We start from the raw sequence: 12,441 nt of genomic DNA, 5'->3' as shown, positions 1-12,441 counted from the left end.
TATGTCACGGGTTGTTTGGGAGTCAGTCTTAGAAGGACAAAGTCATTGTGAGAGAGTGTAGGAAAAGCTACAAAAAAGAGTGTAGGGCTGAGCAAATGCATCATCTTGTTGCTCCAGATTGTCTCTCCAGTCCACCTACTCTCTCTGTCTCCAGCCTAATTCCTTGGGCCAGTCCCCCCACTCCTTTCTGGCCACTTGCAATTGTGCCTTATGGATTGGCTTGTGTCTATTATACCTTTCTAAGCTCTTCAATAGCTCTGCAGCCAGCTTGATCTAAAATCTACAGTGTAGTCAGGTACCCTACCTTGTCGAAACCTGAATACTGGACGGAAATGAAATGTAATCTCTAAGGGCTAGTCCTTTGAGAGACAGTGATGGGTCCGGAAAGAGCTTTCTGGGTAACATGCTGGCATTTTGTAAGATGATAGACTTGCATCCTCAAAGCAATCATCTTGCCTGCAGTTTTATATAAAGAAGGAGACCCAGGAAGCATGTTTTTAGGAAGGGTGGATGTGGGCAGCTTAGAGTTGCTCCCTTGGGGGAGGGGGACACTTCTCAGGTGTCTTTGAATAAAGATTTCTAATGGTTTCTGCCCTCTGATCTTTGAAACAAAGTACGAGGGACTTTATAAACCTTTCAACCATACTAGCCCAGATGAGTTTTTTCTTTAATAACATTGAATTAAACTCTTTGTCTCTTTGGGCTAGTTTCAGTAGAATTGAGGATTGTGGGGCTTGAGTATTTGGTCTAAGAGAAAAAGAACTGAATTGAAGAGAGGATAAAAGCAAGTTTTATATAATTTAGTAGGCATTCACACTGAGCTTGGGGACCAGGCCTTGTGTTGCTATTGACTCTAAGGGGAAGAAAGAATTTGCAAATATGAAACAGATGGAATCCATCCAATTCAATGCAAACTTGTGTACTCCCTTTGTAAAGTTCTCCTCCCTGACATAGGAAGAACTTCAAGACTGAACCTGCATTTAGGATGGAATCTTGACAACTAAACTGGAGAGTAGATGTATGAATGGGCTTCTGAACAAAGAACTAGACTTTGGGGGTAAAGGGCTGAATGTAGGGACCATAGTGGAGAGAAAGTGTTCAGCATGGGTACAGGTTGGCTGCCTGGCTGAAGGAAGCAGGTACAGCAGGACCCCACCCATGGTGAGATTTAATTTAGACTAAATGTGTATAATATGATGAATTATTGATTTACTCTAAGAATAATTTCATAGCTTGGGTGTGCAAGAAGAAAAGCATAGAGCACTGTGCGCTTCATTCCCACCAGCCCCAGGGGGGCACTTACTGGCAATCAAGTGACCAGGACCTTGAGAAAGTAGCTGTCAGCATGGAGTGGGTCCCAGTAAGAGGGCCCCTGAGGCAGGATGTGCATGCATACTAGGCATAGGCAAAGGGAACATGGAAAACTGTGCTGGGGAAGCCTGGTAGTAAGGCCTCATGAGAAGCTCAGGAATTGGGTAGGAGCTGTGGGATAAGATGGGCTGGAGACTCTGAATGTGGAAACTGCCATTAGTGACAAGTCATCCTAAAGAGGAAAAAAACTGCCTCTTCTTGCCATCATGCAACACACATACAAGCACATACACAAGTGCATGAACACATGGACATACATGCATATGTGCACACATGCTGCATACATGTGCACGCTCATTTGCACTGTGCCCCACAGCTATCATTAAGCACTCAGGAAGCTAATTAATTCTCTTGGACATACCGCTGAGAGCAACAGGAATCTTTTAGAGTTGAGAATGGGCTGGGGTAGCCAGGCTCATTATGGAATCCCAAGCAAGAATGACTCAACTCAGGAGTGGGATTCCCTTCCCTTGGCCTCTGCAGGAGCTCAGGCATAGCAGCCTCATGTCCTGTGCACCCTGGCTCAGCCCTTCAGCTGTCTCCAGCTCCCAGTTCTTAATCCTCCAGAATCTGTCCCAGGTCTCTGGCTGTGTCCAGTTGCTTTGGGATTTGATTCAGGGTCCTAATCACTGTGAGCAAGGTGGGGTGGAAAGTGACTTGCTGTGTGTATGTGTTGTTGTTGTTGGAGGTGATTTCAAGTTAATTATCAGCGCAGAAGAAAATGGACTGCAGTGGTATGGTGACCCCGCTTCGCCCTCCTGTGCATCAAGGGGAAGCCTTGATCAGGGTGCATGGAATGACTGGGCACTGCAGGGCTTCTCTGTACCATGCGTAACCCTATGTTCTGAGTATATATTGGTGACCTAGGTAAGAATTCCTGCTCTGTGCAGCTTCTTTTTGTGGGAGGAGAAAGGAACCATACAGTATATTAGAAGGTTGGGAGAAATAGAGAGAAAGGGGCTGATGAAGAAAGGGTGTGGAGTTTTGGGATGAAGGATTATATAAGGAAAACATTGAAGAGGAAGCCCAGCACCAATGTGTGGAGACAGGCTGGTTGGGCTGGGGTGGGCATGACCTGTGGCCCATGGAAGATCTGGAAGCAGAGAAGGGCAGCACCTGGGTCAGATCACATGATTGCACCCATAATCAGGCTCCATCACTAGCCCCTCTTCCATGAGAGCTTTCCCTATCACCTCTCACAACTTGTACACCCCCCCCCAGAATGGCAGTCCCTCCCCTCTGCTGCCTCCTTTCTGGCTTTCCCAGCCCCCATAAGGTATGTTATCATCTGAATAAAATATAGGAGTAAGGATAAAAAAAAGAAGGGTTTTGGAGACTGAGCAATAGCACAGTGGGAGGGCACTAACCTTCCAAGCAGTCAACCAAGGTTCCATCCTCACCACCACATATGTCCCCCTGAATCTCTTTCAGATGTGATCCCTGGAAGAGTAAGTCCTGAGCACTGCAGGGATGATCCAAAAACAAAAACAAACAGAAAAGAAAAGAAAAGAAGAGAAAAGAAAAGAAAGAAAAGAGGGGCTTTATAGGCATGACCATGATTGAAGCTGGGAGGGATGTCTACCAGCTGAAGAAAAAGCTTCAGAGAGAGGAAGGGGTCTGGCTTATGCCCCATGGAGATAGGACAATGTATCAGCATATACATATTCTTATCATTTTTCACAAAACTCATCCATATTTATTTTTTTTTTTTTTTATCAGAAAAAAGCAAACAACAGTTCCATCTCTATGGAACTTTTTTTTTTTTTTTTTTTTAATTTTTTTTTTATTTAAACACCTTGATTACATACATGATTGTGTTTGGGTTTCAGTCATAAAAGGAACACCACCCATCACCAGTGCAACATTCCCATCACCCAAGTCCCAAATCACCCTCCTCCCCACCCAACCCCCCGCCTGTACCCTAAACAGGCTCTACATTTCCCTCATACATTCTCAATATTAGGACAGTTCAAAATGTAGTTATTTCTCTAACTAAACTCATCACTCTTTGTGGTGAGCTTCCTGAGGTGAGCTGGAACTTCCAGCTCTTTTCTCTTTTGTGTCTGAAAATTATTATTACAAGGGTGTCTTTCATTTTTCTTAAAACCCATAGATGAGTGAGACCATTCTGCGTTTTTCTCTCTCTCTCTGACTTATTTCACTCAGCATAATAGATTCCATGTACATCCATGTATAGGAAAATTTCATGACTTCATCTCTCCTGACAGCTGCATAATATTCCATTGTGTATATGTACCACAGTTTCTTTAGCCATTCATCTGTTGAAGGGCATCTTGGTTGTTTCCAGAGTCTTGCTATGGTAAATAGAGCTGCAATGAATATAGGTGTAAGGAAGGGGTTTTTGTATTGTATTTTTGTGTTCCTAGGGTATATTCCTAGGAGTGGTATAGCTGGATCGTATGGGAGCTCGATTTCCAGTTTTTGGAGGAATCTCCATATCGCTTTCCATAAAGGTTGAACTAGACAGCATTCCCACCAGCAGTGGATAAGAGTTCCTTTCTCTCCACATCCCCGCCAACACTGTTTATTCTCATTCTTTGTGATGTGTGCCATTCTCTGGGGTGTGAGGTGGTATCTCATCGTTGTTTTGATTTGCATCTCCCTGATGATTAGTGATGTGGAACATTTTTTCATGTGTCTTTTGGCCATGCGTATTTCTTCTTTGTCAAAGTGTCTGTTCATTTCTTCTCCCCATTTTTTGATGGGGTTAGATGTTTTTTTCTTGTAAAGTTCTGTCAGTGCCTTGTATATTTTGGAGATTAGCCCCTTATCTGATGGGTATTGGGTGAATAGTTTCTCCCACTCAGTGGGTGGCTCTTGTATCCTGGGCACTATTTCCTTTGAAAACTCATCCATATTTATGAGGAAGACTGGTGAACACGTGCAGTGGAGGAACATACAATGACCATACCGTATTTTCTGGCATATAAGATGACCCCTAATTTTACAGTTAAAACATAGGTTTAGGCCTATATTCGCTGTATAAGACAAAACGTTCCTGTGCTGCAACTGTATGTACCACAGTGAGCCAATCACAACAAGCAAAGATTCAAAGGTTATACTGTAATATACGTCCTCTCTGACTCTGGCCAAATTGAGCAGACTTTTTACAGTGTAGATTTGGGTACAGAACATTATATAATTTGCATGCATAAAAAGCATGCTTGGATTGGCTGAGTTATAGAGGCAGTCTGAGCAGCCTTGTAATGATTGGTGCAGGATAGAGTTGGAAAATTTGTTTCGTGGCAATATCCAGACGAGTTTCGTTTAGCGGCATATCGAAACGTTTTTCGGGATATACTCAGCATATAAGACAACCCCCGATTTTCAGTTGACTTTTTTTCCGTTTCAAAAGTCATCTTATACGCCAGAAAATATGGTATATCACAGGTATAGAAAATGGCAGAGAGACTATATGGTGTGTTCTTTTTAATATGGTCATGATCAATTAGCTAGAAGTCCAGAAAATCTCTGCCCACAGTGTTAACCAGAAGGGAGTGGGGTTCTTATCAGTCCAAAAGTTTCTAAAGGTCAACCTTGTCCCAATCAGAGATAAGAGGACACAACGGGACAGCTTCTCAAAGTGAGACATTGTGACACTCTCCAAATGACAGGCATCAGGCCATTCTGGTTAGCTTTCATATCCCCATGAGTCTTTCTGAGTTTTCAGGGAAGAGAGGAAGGGGTAATACTGTATAAAGTTCTGAAAGAATAAAATGGGATGCTCTGTCCCTTTCTAAGACTGAAGGCAGGGTATTTGCTCCAATCCCAGAGTGACCCCTGTAGCAACTGCCAGAGGGAAAGAAGAACTTTGGGAGAGTGTCAGGTGGCCAGGAAGCTTCTGCCAGCTGCTGCTGAGGAGCTTGGCCCAGGCAGCCTCACAACCCCTGACCTGAGAGAACCACTCTGGGTGCTGCTGTCCAGAGGGCTCAAAGTGTTGCACTGTGAGGTGAACAGGATGAGAGAAGTAGGACCCTGCAATGCTAGTCCAGGGCCTTCCTCAGAGGCAGGTGGTTGCTATGCTGTCCCTGGTGCTGAATTGGTAATTTCTGGAGTATGCTCTGCACCCATACTTAACTTGGTCTGCGCTTTTTTGCATTGTCTAGAAACCTTCATGTCTGCGATATTATCAGGGTAATACTTGTTTAAGAATTAGCTGTGGGGTGTGCTTTCAGCATTCTTATGCTTGTTTTAGTTTTTAATTACTTTATTTAAACACCGTGGTTTACAGTTGTTTATATTTCTGCCATCAATGCCCCAACACCAACCCCATCACCAGTTTAACATTCCCTCCAGCATTGTCCTCAGTTTCTCACCCACTCTCAAGCTTCCCCCATAGGGAAGGAAAACGTAATTTCTTTTATATTGCTTGTTGCAATATAAAATGTTGTTTAATAAATATCAAAAGGTACTTCAGTAAAAGAAAATTTGTGAAAATTGTTATATCACAATGGGATCAAGCCACTGATGGTTTACTTCTCTTTCTGTTACTAGTTGAAAATTCTATGTTATTTTTGCTTGTTGAGATTATTTGACCTCTGTGCTACTTCCCCATCTAATTTAATGTGCCCTTGCTAAATTGTTCGTGTCATGGGCTGCAGGAACTCCCAGATCCGTGGAGCTGGGCCAATGAGCTTACATGGCTGTGGTTGTGGAATGTAGGTGTGTCTGCTGAGGCTTCTGGAAGTACAGTAGGGTGGGTTAGGCTGCCTAGTTCCACTCTGAGAAGACTCCAGAGTTTTCAGTTCCCAAACCAGTGTATTTGCATTTCTTTCTAGTTTGGTCTCTGCAGAGATTAGTTGTGAGGCAGTGAAGTTGAGCTGTACCATGGCTATGAGGTATAAATACACCTTCAGGGTCTTTGGCAGGGGCACTTACCTTACTGCTACCTAGGGATCCCCAGAATTTTAAGCCCAAAGGCTGATATAACATGAGTTTTAGCAGGTTGGCTTGCATCTCTTCTAATATTAGTTGTGAATTGTGGGCTTACCTATAACTTTACCTGCTGGGGGTTATAGGATATGGTTTGTTTAATAGTATAGTTGTATTGAAAATAATCTGTATTTTGTCTTTTTTTAAAGGGCACAGCCAATGGTGCTATGGGACTGCTTCCAGCTGAGTACTTGACGGTGGTGCCTGACAGTGCTCAGGGGATTGCAGGGAGGGAATGAATCCAGCTTGTGTTCCAGCCCTTTGAACTATCTCCCCCACAAGTAGTTTTCTTTAAAGCAGAGATTATCACATTTCTGTAAGAGTAACAAAATAGTTTAGATTTTAGGGATGACACTCTTGCATGTTCTTTTATGCTTCTTTTTATAATTTTTAAAAATTAAAAAAAAAATTCTTAGCTCAAAAAGCCACTGGAAATTTGGCTAGAGTTTGAATTGAGTCCACAGATCACACTTGGCTAATCCCTGCTTAAAACCTGGAAGGCATTGCTTCATTCTTTGTCAATCTCTTTCTTCATCCTTTCTATGTAAACTGTGCTGGGTATTTATTTTTTGCTTTGCCATTTCTCTGAAAACATTTATATTTGTCTGTCTCCTTTATTTTATTTTTTATTTTGTCATCTTAAATTACAGTTATTTATGATTGAATTTATGACTTCAGGCGTACTATGTTCTTACATCAATCCTTCACGAAATCCACAGCCCTCTACTAGCTTCCCTCCTACCCTTGCCCTACCCCCATGGCAGTCACCTTTATTCCCCCCTTTAGGCACTGATGTTTACAGTCCTGTTAGCAATGGAATTTAAAGCATAACACTTCACCACATTTTTTTTAAATTTATTGTGGGCAAAGTGAATTACAAATCTTTCACAGTAATATTTAAGGCACATAGCAGTAATGAATGAGGGGTATTCTCACCATCAGTGTTATCCTCCCTCCACTCCCATTCCCAGCATGCATCCCTCTTCCCCCTCTTGTACCCCCGTAATGCTAGTGCAACTGTCACCCCCCATGTACAGCTTGATGTAGATTGGGTATCATTTCTGTTGTAAAAAAGTAACAAAACAAAATAAAACGAGACAAGACTAAAAAAAGTAAAAAAAGATTAAGAAAAAGAAAAAAAAAGAGTAAACCAAAACTCAAAACCATCAGCTATGAAGAAACAAACCAAAAAAAAAAAATCAAGAACAAGAACAAAAGCAAAAACAAGAAAAGAGAAAAAGAAAGGAAAAAAAAAACCAGACCAGCAACTTCTTAAAAAAGGGTGTGTTTTCTTCTTCTTCTTCTTCTTCTTCTTCTTCTTCTTCTTCTTCTTCTTCTTCTTCTTCTTCTTCTTCTTCTTCTTCTTCTTCTTCTTCTTCTTCTTCTTCTTCTTCTTCTTCTTCTTTCTTCTTTTTTTCTAGCTTAGGCCAGTAAAAAATTGGGGAAATTAGAATGGGAATTCCCTTGGCCTAAGAGATACATGGCTTCTTACTCCTCCAAAGGGTCCACTTCCTTCCACCATTGCTGTAGGATTGGGTTGGAGTGTAAGGTATTTGCCTTGCATGCAGCAGGATCCAGATTTGATGGTTGGCATCTCATATAGTACCATGAGCCTTCCAGGAATGATCCCTGAGTGGAGAGCCTAGAGTAATCTCTGAGCACTTCCAGGTATGATCCAATCCCCCCATACAAGACAATAGCAACAATGTCATAATTGTTACCCTGCCTTTTCTTTCCTTCCTCCCAAGTCCCACCCAAGCCTTCACACCCAAAGGCAAGTTTCCTATGGATGGTCAGCTCTCCTGCTCTTTATTTCTCTTGCCTCTGACCATAAGTTATCCCCCTCCTATTTCTTTTATAGTCCACATATGAGAGAGATTATTCTGTGTCCCTCTCCCTCTAACTAACTTCACTCTATTCTCTTCTTTCTGGAAAATTCCCTAAGATGTTGTAGGTCTTTTGTATTCATTAAACTAGAATTCTTTTAGCATGAATCTGTCATCATGGAAATTCATATCACTTTAGTTCAAGAATAGTCTTATTTAAGCCATATTTTTCACTGGTATCTCACTCATTTTGTTCTTCTCACCTTCCTAAAATTCTGTTGCACTAGATATACGAATATACGTTAGCTACCTGTACACTGGTATACATAACTAAATTGATCATTTTTTCTAGACCTTCACTTGTATTTCATTTATTCCCCAATATTTCTATTTGGAGAATTTTCAAGTGGTGTTTGCTTTTTCTTCTTTCTTTCTTTCTTTTTCTTTTTCTTTCTTTCTTTCTTTCTTTCTTTCTTTCTTTCTTTCTTCTTTCTTTCTTCTTTCTCTCTTTCTTTTTCTTTTTCTTTCTTTCTTTCTTTCTTTCTTTCTTTCTTTCTTTCTTCTTTCTTTCTCTTTATTCCTTCTTTTTCTTTCTTCTTTCTTATTTTTCTTTCTTTCTTCTTTCTTTCTTTCTTTCTTTCTTTTTCTTTATTCCTTCTTTTTCTTCTTTCTTTCTTTCTTTCTTTCTTTCTTTGTTTTTGGGCTACACCCGGCAGTACTCAGGGGTCACTCCTGGCTGTCTGCTCAGAAATAGCTGGCAGGCACAGAGGACCATACGGGACACCGGGATTTGAACCAACCACCTTTGGTCCTGGATCGGCTGCTTGCAAGGCAAACGCCGCAGTGCTATCTCTCCGGGCCCTTGTTTTTTTTTTCTTCTTTTCTTTTCTTTCTTTTCTTTTTTTTTCCCTTTCTTTCTTTTTTTTTTTTTGTGGTTTTTGTGGTTTTTGGTTTTTGGCAGTGCTCAGGGGTTACTCCTGGCTCCATGCTCAGAAATTGCTCCTGGCAGGCACGGGGCACCATATGGGATGCTGGGATTCGAACCGATGACCTTCTGCATGAAAGGCAAAAGCCTTACCTCCATGCTATCTCTCCAGCTCCGGTGTTTGCTTTTTTTCATAATGATATTTTCTGTTTTGATTCCTGGTGTTTTTTTTTTTTTGAGGAAGAAGGTGACTAATGTAATTATATTATACCTGTGTTGATAACCAATTGTTGATTAAAAATTAGAAGTGAGAAGCTTAAAGTCTGATTAGAAATGTGAAACTTTTACTCCATATGCACCAGTAGTACCATGTGGCATTGCTCCTTTTTGCATAGGTACATTAAAATGGGAAATATTATGTGTGGAAACAAGTGCTTATATAATGGGGATAGGAACACATAATTTATTTTTGGTTTTTGAACCACACCCAGTGGTGCTCAGGGGTTACTCCTGACTCTGTGTTTAGAAATCACTCCTGGCAATCTTAAGAGACCATATGGGATGCAGGGAATCAAATCTGGGTACGTTCAGACTCAACAACATGCAAGGAAAATGCCCCACTGCTGTGTTATCTCTCTAGCCCCCTAGAACACATAAATTTTATATTGCATTGGGGCCTTATACCCTGAACACTTGTCAAAGTGACTAGGCTTAGGCTCCAGAAGATCAGACATTGGCCATTCACACCTGAACCTTGAAATACATCTTTGGAACAAGTATAGTTATCTACACCAGCACCAGAAATCAGTCTTCTACCAGGGACAGCCTAATGCTGCCCTGGCATCAACTTGCTCCAGAATGAATTCATATGACTCCCTGAGGACTTGGTAATAGCAAGCTTTCAGAGCAAGGTCCTCTGTATTGCCACCTAATGGTGAGATGAAACTAGAAGACACCTATGTCACCCTGACTTCAACATAGCATCTGTACAAAACCCAGAATCTCTAACTACAGAAATCTGACTGTGACAACCATGATTGTGAAGAACTTATACCAGGTCCACAAAGAAAGACTTTGAGGTTACAATTTAGTATTCCTGGAGCCTGTAGTTGGTCTTATGTCAGATTGCTTCATGGATAAGATCTCCCTGCTTTTAGATGAAAGGTTTTTTTTCCTTCCTATTTCCCCCATGTTTTGCTGTGCCTATGCAAAAACAAACAAAAACAAGCAAACAAAAAACAAAAACAAAAATACCAACCTGTCACACACACTTTTTCTTAATTGGATTCTTAATTTTCTTTTATCTTTTTAGTTGAGGATCCTACCTTTTTCATAGAATCTTGGGACATGGATTACTTTCTTTTGCCACATATTCCCACATTTTCTTATAAAACTAAGAAGAAAGGATCAAAGAAAGTCTGGGGGCCAGGGGCAAAGTGGTCTCAGATGCACTAGTGGGGAAATAAATAAGGACAAAACTAAATATTCAAGCCAAAGTCAATGATAATAGAACCAAGGAACCTATATTAAAGAATCTAAACTTAAAGGAGCCTGTTATACTGGCAGGTCAGATGGCAAATGGTGGTATAGGATGAACTCTGGGGACATTGGTGAAGGAAGGTTGACAGTGGTGACTGGAAGGGCCCTGACTCATTGTATATTTCAAATTCAACTGTTCATCATAATTGATTCAACAAAATAAAATTAAAAAAGAAAAACAAACAAAAATTAAAATTAGAACTATCACATGATTCAGAGTCTACTCATTAGCTTCCATCTCAGAAATATGAAACATTAATTAAAACAAATATATATTACCTAAAAAATAAGAAATTCTAAGCTTGGCATCTACTGGACCTCCCTAGTGATCAGGGATCCTTACTTGGGGGAGGAAGGAGAGAAGTAAACCTAAAATTTCTTTTGATTTTGTCTCTTTGCACCAGGAAAACTTTTCTACTCTTCTACCTAGGAGTCAGAGGAAGGAGTAGGGCTGCCCACTGGTGTCTTGGGAGTGGCAAGTAGGAGGCCCCTATTTCAGGAAGTAAGTTTGATTTAATCCCCTTGCTCATCTTCAATTCATTTTTGAAGCCCCTCTTGAGAGTCTCTGGATAGATTAAAATCCACTTCTCTGCTGGGGTAGCACTGGGGCCAATGCACTACCCCAGGGAAGGACATGGACTGGGGAGAGTCAATTATTATCACAGACTTATATTTTTTCGAGTTAGTCCTCAGGGATTACTCCTGGATCTATACTCAGGAATCACTTCAGACAGGTTCAGAGATGTGTGATGTGTGGGATGCTGGGGATGGAGCACGAATTAGCCCCATACAAGGCTGTACTATCTCTCAGGCCCCTCACATTTTCTACTGATCATTTGTATCAGCACCACCCCTAACTCCCACTAGAAATACCAGGGGTCTCTGGGGTGCCTCTCTCCTGAGGCCCAGTTTTTCTGCTCTGCTAAATAAATCAGTTACAATTTGCACATCATTTCAAGTTATAACATTTTTGGTGTATTTTTTGGGGTGATCACATTCGGCGGTGCTCAGGGGTTACTACTGACTCTGTTCTCAGAAATCACTCCTGGCAGGTTTGGGGAACCATATGGGATGCCTGGATTTGAACCATCTTCCATCATGGGGTAGGCTGCATGCAAGGCAAACACCCTACTGCTGTGCTATTTCTCAGGCCCCAGGTTATAACATTTTTTAAATTTTTTATTGAGAACAATGTGAATTACAAGTCTTTGACAGTTGTATTTTAGGTACATAGTGACAGTAAATTAGGGCCATTCCCACCATCAGTGTTGACCTTTCTCCACTATAGTTCCAGATTGCATCCCAGACCTCCCTTAGCCCTTTGGACTGCTAGTGGAACAGGTTCTTTTTGTGGATAGCTTGTTATAGTTTGGGTCTCTTGATTCTCTTGTTGTTTACTTTGGTTTGAGTATTTAGGTATGACTATTTTTTTTTATTTCCACTCAATGCTCCTGAGACTCCTTGGCCCTTGGATCCCATCCACTTTTTTCTCAATTTGTAGAAATATGAGGCAGGATAAGATGATTCATGTTCTGTGGCTCTTAAAAAAAAGGCAGGTGGGAGCCCCTGTCTAGAAGCTGTAAATATAAATAAAATTAAAAGACTAAAAGAAGAACAAAAAGAGAAAGATAAAATGGGGGGCAGGTGTGTCAAGATTTTTTAATAGGCACAGTAAATATTGGGGGAAATTAGAAAGGAAATTCTCTTGACCTAAGAGACAGAGGATGGCTCTGCACATCTTTTTCAGTCTATCTTGATCTCTGTTGCATTGTGGTCTGATAGGGAGCTTAGTATAATTCCCATATTTGTAATTTTATGTGTTAGATT

This window comes from Suncus etruscus, chromosome 3 (genome assembly GCF_024139225.1).
Source record: "Suncus etruscus isolate mSunEtr1 chromosome 3, mSunEtr1.pri.cur, whole genome shotgun sequence".
In the NCBI taxonomy this organism is placed as follows: domain Eukaryota; kingdom Metazoa; phylum Chordata; class Mammalia; order Eulipotyphla; family Soricidae; genus Suncus; species Suncus etruscus.
This window is presented reverse-complemented; position numbering follows the sequence as displayed.